This window comes from Helianthus annuus, chromosome 3, assembly GCF_002127325.2.
Source record: "Helianthus annuus cultivar XRQ/B chromosome 3, HanXRQr2.0-SUNRISE, whole genome shotgun sequence".
NCBI classification, from domain to species: domain Eukaryota; kingdom Viridiplantae; phylum Streptophyta; class Magnoliopsida; order Asterales; family Asteraceae; genus Helianthus; species Helianthus annuus.
Window position 1 is genome coordinate 75,296,735 of NC_035435.2, and position 12,439 is coordinate 75,309,173.

General features: G+C 38.9%; 1 long non-coding RNA gene across 1 annotated transcript; it reads right to left on the reverse strand.

The window, feature by feature from the left end:
* Positions 1-4,498: 4,498 nt before the first annotated feature.
* On the reverse strand, positions 4,499-11,867 carry LOC110927635. The gene is made up of 3 exons (XR_002585782.1): positions 11,730-11,867; positions 11,152-11,217; positions 4,499-4,532 (listed from the first exon to the last, which is right to left on the reverse strand). It is a non-coding gene; the product is annotated as an uncharacterized LOC110927635 (long non-coding RNA).
* Positions 11,868-12,439: the final 572 nt, after the last annotated feature.

The window sequence follows — 12,439 nt, forward strand, 5'->3', positions numbered from 1 at the left end:
TTTCGAAATTGAGGCTTTCGTCAAGGTATGGATGTCACTCCTAACTCAACGAAGGGTTCTCGTGCTAGAAAATGCGTTGAATGAGCAATCTTATCGAGCGTTCTTTGTTTTCACACCTGGTCACAACTAGATCACTCGGTTGTGATATGCGAGTATTTTCGAAAACATGTGTATTGTGTCAGCCTTAGGAAAGGCTAAGTAGTATTCCAGCCTTAGGAAAGGCTTCTTTGTGTGAAGCTGTAGTACGCGGGTTTCACACAAAGTCGTAGTTTTTAGCAGTTTCGATCGAGAATATCAAGTAGGCCCGTGCATTTCCTACTAAGTTCGCACGAGTCGGCCTGTTGGTACTTAGACTATAGAATAGGTCATTTCTAAGACATCGACCCGGACTAGGTCGAGTCTTGCCTAATTCCCTATAGTTATGGCTCTGATACCAATCTGTCACACCCCAACCGATGGCGGAATCATCGGGGCGTGGCACTATGCGAATCAGATTGTTCAAGAGAATCCATAACAACTATGTTGCGACAGTATTTAATGTGTTCATTATCCCATACTAATAAACCATACAATCACATAAGGTATCACAGATTTCTTGTCCTCTTGAATAATACAAACCGATAACATAGACTTTTAAGTGAGTTTCTAGACTTCCTAGCTTGATTTGATGTAGGAGACCCCACTTTATAACTCTAAAGCCAAGAAGCGGTTGTCTAAGCTGGACAAAGAGTTCGGTGGTAAGACCCCTGCCCTTCTTTCAAAGATCCTTGAGCACCTCATGATGTCCATCGATGAGCTGAAAGCCCTGTTGACTCCTGCTGGTCCCTCTTCTCCGAAGTCTCTGACTGGGGGTGATTCCCAGTAGTTTTAAGACATTAACAATTTCGATATGGTTGTACCTTAAACAATTATGCTCCTTAGAATACTATTAACTTTTTGATGTATGGGGGGCTTTGTGTCGGGGCTCTCCCGGTATCTAATCGTATGGCTCACTAGTCATCTTTTGACCGTATATTGTTGACTTTCTTTTGTTTGTTTTGTGGTGTGTTATTCTTTTTTGCAGGCATTCTTGCCAGGGACTAGCCCAGTATTCTCCTGGAGACTCTTGGTTATTTGTAGTATGCTTACAAAAAATTCCGTTTAGTCTGTGTGTGACATCTGTGCTTGTGATATCATTTTACAAACTCTGAACAATACAATATTAATAAAACAGTGTGTTTTGATCCCAATGTTTGTCATTTTATGTTTGGTTTTGTGCCCGTATTGATTTTTGATCGATTTTGAACTCTATATCGCTTTCTGGAAAGTTATACGCAAACTGGTGCATAAACGCAGTCAGTTTAACGTGACAAACACTCCGGAACATCATCATAAACTTAACATACCTTAAATGACATTTACATAACTTAGAAATAAGTTTTAAAGGCTTTGGTATGGCAAAAAAAAAAAAACAAGTTTATTCGCTCTCAGGGACTATTTGCGTCAACTTGCAAAAGTATGCCTTTTCGTAGGGCAACGTACAGTCCGTGTAGGATCGTTTGTTGACCCGACGAGTCGTTCAGAAGAGTGCTTAGACTAATTCAGAGGCGGAATTCATTGAATTAGTCTTCGTAAAGCTTGATTTCACTACTTAACGTCTCCTGTATTGATTAACTGTCAAATTACAAGCTCTTGGAGACAAACGGGCAGAGCTTCGCCGTTACACTTTGAAAAACACACATATGCTACTTCCTGGAACCGCTCATATGACACCCATATATATAGACCCTCTGGATCGCTTATATGGACATGTCCATATAAGCGATCCACTCATTATGTCATATAAGCGATCCAACTTCATGACATATGAGCGATCCCATATATATATAGTGACACAAAAGCGGTCCACACTATATACCCTATAAGCGACCCTATCTAATACAAGATTTCTCGTTTACTGTTCACAATACACTCAGCCCTACCCTAAGACTCGAACGAAGATGTAGTCGACAGACAACTGCACCAACAGACTCCCCCTTGAATGTTGACGGAATCTTTAGTGAGAGTCTTCAATCATTCACAGCTCTTCAATCTTGTTCGGTCTTCTTCAGGAACTCTGCCTGGAATCAAATCTTCTTCAGAAATTCCTTCCTGAAATCATATGCCTGGATCTTTCTCTGGTTTTAACTTTCGTCAGACTCCCCCTATCATCATGCTGGGATCTCTGTCTGGAAATCGTTATCACCATTGAAATCAACTCCTGACTTTCTCTGTTTAAGCTCTTCTCTGGTTCTGATATGTCTCCTGGCTATCTGTAGCAACAGGATCAGAAACCTGCAAGTCTCAAACACACTATCACAATACAACACAATTGTGATTCAACTTAATGAATCAACTAATCATTTGATACTTTTTACAATTAAACATTGATCACAAATTTGAAACATTTCAATTTCTGATTCAACCTAATAAATCATTTTAAACATTTCAAATCACTTAACCAACCTGTCTGTTCATCAAGTTTAGCCTTTGAGATTTTGAAAATCAGCTCTTCACCATCAGTTGTCGAAATTTTTTTTGGATTTTCAAAATATGCAACGTAAATGTACAGATAAGAATTTAAACACAGAACAAACATATTTTTGTGAGTTTGTGCAAGAGGATCATATCAGTTTTTGAGACACATCACAAGCACCGTTAAGCTTCTAATCGTTTTAAGTTCTAAACGATTCACGTTGATTGACGATATATTTGTCCTCTTAAATTTTCATACAATTTTCAATCTATTCAGGATACTATTTAGGTGTTTTATGAACTTAGTCCAATTCATGTGTCCCACCTCTTGAATATACTCCTGTATCCAGAATCCCAATATTCAGTCTTACAGATATGAATACTACAATGATGTCTGTACATAAATTAGGGGAAAAAATGCGAGAACTGAGGGATCTCAGGTCAGAACTTCCGTTCAGCAGAGAGATATCAGCTTCGACTTAGCAGTGTGTCCCTTTTAGAGGATCTTTTCAGCTACAACAGATGATTATCAATTTTATTGTCTAATCAACTGAGGGCTTAATGCTATTTTTCAAGCATTTTGTGGAAAGTATTAGCCAAGGACTAGGTCAGAACTACCGTTCAGCAGAAGTCCCGGAATAATACCCCAGACATCATAGAGTATAAACACCTAGTATATCAGAATATGAGACCTTTCAAACGAGATTTCAGGGGTTACCTATATATCCAAGTAGTGTTCCCCACGAATTTCACAAGTTTGAAATTTTAGGTTTATATCCCGAATAAATCTACTAAATGTACAAAAACCTATCGTCACATCATTAGTGAGACCGTTTATCACATTTGGCATTACATTTCTTTAGCGTGCTGTGATAGTCCAACTGATTTACTATCATTTCCTCTTTTTCACAACAAAACTCATTTTGACTTTTCAATGTTTTTGACTTTTTCAAATTTTCTAATTTTTTTAAAAATTTTCTCCCCCTAAAATCAAAATGTGTTTCAATTTTGATTTTCTGGGAAAGTTTGAAACAAACTGTACAAACTTGACAACATGATGAGAATTACTTCAATTCTCCATCCACTAGGCGTAAACAATCAGAACTCCCCCTCGCATGTTACACCCTTAAATTTATACTAGATTTAATAGCTATTTTATACCAAAAGATGATAGATTACATAAGTTTCAAAAATATTACACACCTTAGTCTACTAAAGACTAAGGTAGAACATGATAAGTCGTTTAAGAATTTGTTTACAAACAAGGAACAACTAATTAACAAGTTCAAAACATAGCGGAAGCTTCGGAGTGGAGTGTTCGGTTCATCATCAAATCACTTGATCGCCATCCATGAGACCCACCTAATTACCTATGATCAACCAATAAATCATTAGTATTGACGTTTATAAATAATAGGATTTCAAGGTTTAACATCGCATTGAAAATGACAAAAATATAAAAGTTTTTCCAGGCTCCACCGTAACTTACGGTGCCACCGTAAGTTACGGTGAGTGCTGGAAATTCTTGGATCCACCGTAAGTCAGTAGAAAACCACCGTAAAACATTAATCTCTACCGTAAATTACGGTGACACCGTAATTTACGGTAGCACCTGGGAATTCATGTTTTTGTTTGGTTTAAGCATTTCAACCAATTTCCCAACTCTCGGATTTCAGTATTCTGCATTATCAATGTAATAAAAGTCTGACATTTCTAGCACGTCATAATATAACCAACCACATACAACAATCTATCATATTCCGAGTTGTAGATCATGTTTCACTTGATTATTCGACCCGTTTGGCTTGTCTATGGAATTCCTTCCTTTATGACAACTACCAACGAGTTTAATTCATTAATCAACCAAGTATTCAATGCAACAATGCCATCGCTTCAATTCATAATAACTAGAAATTTTGATAATCAACTACAATGATCTAATTTCACATAATGTAACGAGTCATGTTACATACCTTGGCGCACGCTCTTCAAACGAGAATCACCACCGGCTTGTCCGCTCGACGTCCCGGTATCTTGTCCTATAGAGTTCATTTACAAGACATGTTTAGAACCCTCTTAGACATCATTTCGCATAATATACCGAAACATCTTAATTAGGCGTTAAAGCTTCAAATTTCTATTTATCAGCCTTCTTTGAGGCATTTCTACAAACATCAAGAGGGCAGAATTTCTATATTATTCATATTCATGTTTATGGATTGCTTAGTAGTTAACTTAACTTCAATTAAGCCATCATATATCATGTAAACTTCACATCTTTTCTGGAACTATCTTCTAAGGTCGAATTTTACTAGAATAACCACTAAGAACCCTAGAATTCATCATCATCTTGTAAACCCACAACCCACCTTCAAGGTGTTCATGGAGTTTTCTGAATTTGGTCATGATTTCACATGTAATTGGTTGAGTCTAACCTCTAAACACCAAATCGATTCTAAACTAACCAAATAACACTCATGCAACATCAATTTTCCAGATTTCACAACATCATGAGAAATTCAAGTTAAGGGATTTCACTAATTTTACATACCTTACAATCCTCTTGTGATGAGGATTATGATTCTAGGCTCAATTCTCGATTTCTACTTGGATTAATCCTTCAATTTGCAAGATTATTGAGATTTTAGGGTTTGGAATTTCTCCTGGTCGCCCCTCTCTCTCTGTTCGATCGATGCCCACCCAAGATGGGTGAGTTTTGTGTTTTGTTCACTAATTAGTATTCAACTTTCAATTTTGACAAGTTCAGTCCCTTAACTACCATTTTCTCTAAGTTAAGTGTTTTAACCATATTATAAGTTTATTTCAAGACTAAATTTTTAACTAGGTTAAGTTCCTAGTTGGTAAATTCTTGTTTATTAATTTCTTTGAATTTTCTAATATGAGGGTTTATATTTTCGGGTGTTACAAGTCCACCCCCCTTAAAAGGGGTTTCGTCCCCGAAACCGAAATTACGTACCAAATAAAGCAGGGTGGAGACGTCGCATCTCCTCTTCGGACTCCCATGTAGTGTTTGACCCCTTTCTGTGGTCCCATTTGACCTTGACTTGATTTATCACTTTGTTCCTCAAGCTTTTCTCTTTACGATCTAAAATCGCAATCGGTTTTACTGCAAAGTTGAGGCTGTTATCCACCTCGATGTCATCGTAGTGGATATGAGCAGTTTCGTCGGCCAAACATTTTCGAAGATGTGATACGTGGAATGTGCTACGAATTCCACTCAACTCTTCGGGTAATTTAAGTCGATAAGCCACTTTACCAACCCGTTCAGTGATTCTAAATGGCCCAATAAATCTCGAGCTTAACTTTCCCCTTTTTCTGAATCTAATAATACCCTTCCATGGGGAAACCTTTAGCATGACCATATCGCCAACCTGAAACTCAATTGGCCTTTTTCTTTTATCTGCGTATGCCTTTTGCCGGTCTTGAGCCGCTTTCAAGTGTGCCCGAACTATGTCAATTTTCACATTTGTAGCTCGGATTATATCGGTTGGTGCTAGCCCCCGCGGACCCACTTCTCCCCAACATACCGGAGTCCGACACTTTCTGCCATACAATAGCTCATACGGGGCCATTTTAATGCTCGCGTGATAGCTATTGTTATATGCGAATTCGACCAAGGGTAAATGGACATCCCAACTACCCCCAAAGTCAATAATGCAAGCCCGCAGCATATCACCCAATGTTTGTATTGTTCTTTCGCTCTACCCATCCGTTTGTGGATGGTAAGCAGTGCTAAGGAACAATTTAGTCCCCATCTGTTCTTGGAATTCACGCCAGAATTTCGAAGTAAACCGGGTATCTCTATCTGACACAATGGATATCGGTACCCCATGCCTTGCTATGATTTCATTGGTGTAAACCTCCGACATTTTCTCAGACGTATAAGTCTCACGAATCGGAATAAAGTGAGCACTCTTAGTTAACCTATCCACGACTACCCAAATAGCATCAAAGCCACGACTTGTTTTAGGCAGTTTGGTCAATAGGTCCATCGTAATTTGCTCCCATTTCCAAACCGGGATTTCTAACGGTTGAAGTTTACCATATGGTTTTTGGTGTTCCGCCTTGACTTGTAGGCACGTCAAACACTTCTCCACGTATTTCAAAGTGTCCCGCTTCATTCCGGGCCACCAATAGTTTTGCTTCAAGTCATGATACATCTTGGTCGCTCCCGGGTGAATGGAGTAGCGGGATTTATGAGCTTCATCAAGTAGAAGCTTCTTAACCTCACATGTGTTAGGGACCCAGATTCTATTAAAACGAGTCTTTAGGCCGTGACAGCCTACCTCTAGGTCTTTAACTTGGCCGATAATTCTTTCCTTTTTCCAGTTTTCTGCCTTTACAGCTTCATCTTGTGCTTCTCGAATTCGTTCTAGCAAGCTTGAAGTCACAACCAGTTGCATCGATCGGACCCGTATCGGGGTATAATCTGTCTTGCGGCTCAGCGCATCGGCCACTACATTAGCCTTTCCTGGGTGATAACGTATTTCGCAATCGTAATCCTTCACCGTTTCCAGCCATCGCCTTTGTCGCATATTTAACTCCTTCTGATCGAAGAAGTATTTCAAACTCTTGTGGTCGGTGAATATGGTGCACTTTACTCCATACAAGTAGTGCCTCCATATTTTTAATGCAAACACTACCGCCGCCAATTCGAGATCGTGCGTGGGATATTTCTGTTCGTGTATCTTTAATTGCCTCGAGGCATAGGCTATCACCTTACCCCGTTGCATCAATACACAGCCGAGTCCCGATAATGAAGCATCCGAATAAATCTCCATGTCTTCAACTCCGTCCGGTAGTGTCAATATCGGGGCTTGAGTTAATCTTTCTTTTAACGTTTGAAACGCCTTCTCTTGATCAACTCCCCAGATGAATCTTTCTTTCTTTCGGGTCAGCTTTGTTAGTGGTGACGCAATCTTGGAGAAATCTTGAATAAATCTCCTATAGTACCCCGCAAGTCCCAAAAAGCTTCTAATTTCAGAAGGGTTCTTTGGGGGATTCCATTTTGACACCGCCTCAATCTTTGACGGATCCACCAGTACTCCGTCGGCACTTATAACGTGGCCAAGAAATTGTACCTCTCGTAACCAAAAGGCACATTTAGAGAATTTTGCGTATAGCTTTTCTCGTCTAAGGGTTTCTAACACTTCTTGTAGGTGATGTACGTGTTCAGCTTCACTTTTCGAATATACCAATATATCATCGATAAACACGATGACCGACTTGTCCAGCATCGGTTTGCAAACCCGGTTCATGAGATCCATGAAAGCCGCGGGTGCGTTCGTTAGCCCGAATGACATCACGAGGAATTCGTAATGTCCGTATCTCGTGCGGAAAGCCGTCTTCGGCACATCTTCTTCTTTGACCTTTAATTGATGATACCCCGATCTAAGGTCAATTTTGGAAAACCAGCTCGCACCTTGTAGTTGGTCGAATAAATCGTCTATCCTCGGGAGCGGGTATCGGTTCTTTACCGTGAGTTTGTTTAACTCCCGGTAATCGATACACATGCGCATACTCCCATCTTTCTTCCTCACGAACAATACCGGTGCGCCCCAAGGAGACACACTCGGCCTTATGAATCCCTTGTCGAGCAGGTCTTGGATTTGGGACATCAATTCTTGTAATTCTGACGGCGCAAGTCGGTACGGGGCTTTTGCTACGGGTTTCGCGCCCGGAATCAATTCGATCCCGAACTCTACTTCCCGTTCGGGTGGTATCCCCGGTAAATCTTCCGGAAAAACATCCTCATAATCTCGTACTACCGGTACATCTCCAATCTTTCGTGATTCTTTTTCGGGTTCATTAGCGTATATCATAAATGGCTTGCATCCTTGCTTCATTAGCTTGTGAGCTTTCAACATTGAGCATACTATGGGATTGCCTCCTTTTTCGCCATAGATGGTGACGTGTTTCCCGCTCGGAGATGTCAGTTTTATCTCTTTACGGAAGCACACGACCTTTGCATGGTGTCGAGATAGCCAATCCATCCCAACGACGACTTGAAATTCTCCCATCGACATCGGGATTAGATTTATCAAATATTCTTCATCGTCAATGCTCAATTTGCAATTTTCACATACATCGCAAACAATAAAACTTTTATTATTACCTATCTCTACTTCTAAGGGCACAGGTAATTTAGTTAGAACAAATGAAGGATGTCGAATAAATCCATATGAAACAAAGGATTTATTCGCACCCGTATCAAATAACACACGTGCAGGAATCGAGTTTACAGTAAATATACCTGAGACCACGTCAGGTTCAATCTTTGCTTCTGCGGCTGTTAGTTGAAAAGACCTTGCCTTGGCTTTAGGGGCTTCGCCCTTCGGTTCCGGCCCATCCTTCTTTTCAACCAATTCCGGGCATTCAGACTTCTTATGACCCGTTCGATAACAATTATAACAAATCGTCACCTTCTCTGGGCACGATATGGCTATATGTCCCGTTTTCTTGCATATAGGACAAGGCTTATCCTTGTAACGACATTCGCCTTTATGACCCTTCCCGCAAATTCTGCAACTTGGTGACCCGCCTTTTGTATCAGATTTCCTTGCGCTCTCATTTGTTCGTGCCTTCTTAGTAGGGCTCGGATTTACATCATGTGCTCTCCATTCACCCCTTTCGATACTCTTTTTCAGCTCTATTTCCCTCTCCCGAGCAGCATTTATAATCTCGGTAAGGGTCTCGTATTTGGAAGGGGTGATAAACTCCCTATACTCGGCACTCAACATGTTATGATAGTAGTATATCTTTTGTTCTTCGTTTGTTACAAGATCGTCACAAAACTTCATTTTGTCCATAAACGTTGCCGTGATCTTGTCTATGGTCTCGTTTTTGTGCCTGAGCTGCATGAACTCTTCCTTGATTTTATTCATAACCGCTTTGGGGCTATGATGCTTCAGAAATGGCGTCTTGAATTCATCCCAAGTCATGACCTTAACAGCTTCAATACCGATCTCTCTCTTCTTGTTATCCCACCAATCTTTTGCTTGATTTCTTAGTTGACCCGTACCATAGGCTACATAGTCATTTACATCACAATGGGTTCTCTCGAATACCCCTTCGATATCACTTAGCCATCTTTGGCACACTATTGGGTCAACCTCCCCATTGTATATCGGTGGTTTACAAGCCATGAATTCCTTGGATGAACAAGGTTTCCGTCCTCCATGTTTTTTCCTTTTCAAGTTTTGAGTCATCTTCTAATTTCTTGATTCTATCTTCTACCATTGATAGAACTGTGTTTTGAATTCTATCAATGAAGCCTGTCAGACTGTTTTCGATTGCCTTTCCAACCTCTTCGGCAATCGCCTCCCTCACTTGTCCGGTGACTCTTGGCACCGCATCATCATTACCTTTATCAGCCATCTCTATTTCTGAAATGTTTACACAAGTTGTTAAAACATTCCATTTATAACACATGATGTTCTTGTTTGATTCAATCAAGTTCATAACTTGATTTAATTGCTCTTGCTTTATTTCAATCAAGTCCACGACTTGATTTGATCGTTCTTGCTTTTGATTCAATCAAGTTCACAACTTGATTTGATCGTTCTTGCTTTTGATTCAATCAAGTTCACAACTTGATTTTATCGTTCTTGCTTTTGATTTCTTGTATTTAAATGAGCTTACTTGCTCTTTTCATGCATATTTGTTCATTTCTCATTCTTTACGTAATATAAAATTTATTAACAGAAATTAGTTCTTACCGGATGGTCGATCAAGCTTGAACCGAACACTTATTGACAACCTGTGGCTCTGATTACCAACTTGTTACACCCTTAAATTTATACTAGATTTAATAGCTATTTTATACCAAAAGATGATAGATTACATAAGTTTCAAAAATATTACACATCTTAGTCTACTAAAGACTAAGGTAGAACATGATAAGTCGTTTAAGAATTTGTTTACAAACAAGGAACAACTAATTAACAAGTTCAAAACATAGCGGAAGCTTCGGAGTGGAGTGTTCGGTTCATCATCAAATCACTTGATCGCCATCCATGAGACCCACCTAATTACCTATGATCAACCAATAAATCATTAGTATTGACGTTTATAAATAATAGGATTTCAAGGTTTAACATCGCATTGAAAATGACAAAAATATAAAAGTTTTTCCAGGCTCCACCGTAACTTACGGTGCCACCGTAAGTTACGGTGAGTGCTGGAAATTCTTGGATCCACCGTAAGTCAGTAGAAAACCACCGTAAAACATTAATCTCTACCGTAAATTACGGTGACACCGTAATTTACGGTAGCACCTGGGAATTCATGTTTTTGTTTGGTTTAAGCATTTCAACCAATTTCCCAACTCTCGGATTTCAGTATTCTGCATTATCAATGTAATAAAAGTCTGACATTTCTAGCACGTCATAATATAACCTACCACATACAACAATCTATCATATTCCGAGTTGTAGATCATGTTTCACTTGATTATTCGACCCGTTTGGCTTGTCTATGGAATTCCTTCCTTTATGACAACTACCAACGAGTTTAATTCATTAATCAACCAAGTATTCAATGCAACAATGCCATCGCTTCAATTCATAATAACTAGAAATTTTGATAATCAACTACAATGATCTAATTTCACATAATGTAACGAGTCATGTTACATACCTTGGCGCACGCCCTTCAAACGAGAATCACCACCGGCTTGTCCGCTCGACGTCCCGGTATCTTGTCCTATAGAGTTCATTTACAAGACATGTTTAGAACCCTCTTAGACATCATTTCGCATAATATACCGAAACATCTTAATTAGGCGTTAAAGCTTCAAATTTCTATTTATCAGCCTTCTTTGAGGCATTTCTACAAACATCAAGAGGGCAGAATTTCTATATTATTCATATTCATGTTTATGGATTGCTTAGTAGTTAACTTAACTTCAATTAAGCCATCATATATCATGTAAACTTCACATCTTTTCTGGAACTATCTTCTAAGGTCGAATTTTACTAGAATAACCACTAAGAACCCTAGAATTCATCATCATCTTGTAAACCCACAACCCACCTTCAAGGTGTTCATGGAGTTTTCTGAATTTGGTCATGATTTCACATGTAATTGGTTGAGTCTAACCTCTAAACACCAAATCGATTCTAAACTAACCAAATAACACTCATGCAACATCAATTTTCCAGATTTCACAACATCATGAGAAATTCAAGTTAAGGGATTTCACTAATTTTACATACCTTACAATCCTCTTGTGATGAGGATTATGATTCTAGGCTCAATTCTCGATTTCTACTTGGATTAATCCTTCAATTTGCAAGATTATTGAGATTTTAGGGTTTGGAATTTCTCCTGGTCGCCCCTCTCTCTCTGTTCGATCGATGCCCACCCAAGATGGGTGAGTTTTGTGTTTTGTTCACTAATTAGTATTCAACTTTCAATTTTGACAAGTTCAGTCCCTTAACTACCATTTTCTCTAAGTTAAGTGTTTTAACCATATTATAAGTTTATTTCAAGACTAAATTTTTAACTAGGTTAAGTTCCTAGTTGGTAAATTCTTGTTTATTAATTTCTTTGAATTTTCTAATATGAGGGTTTATATTTTCGGGTGTTACATCGCAACAAACTATTTTCCCATTATGATTTCAAAACACTTAAGTTTGTTTTAATCAAAATGGTTTTTCCGGAAAATTAGTTTAGTTGTTTTTACCTTTTGTAAAAATGGGGCAAAAACATCACATTGTTTACCAATTCTTGAATGATAATTAAATCAAGTCCAATTCAATGACCTTGATTTAACCACTTGTAAGATCTACACCAATCACTACCATACAACCACTTGTAGGTTTAGCAATTAAGCTTATCAAACCTGTTTTTCAACCAATTACCATCTTTTGATTGAATTCTCAAGGTGCCGATTCCTACTCCTCGCTTACAAACCTGGGAGTTC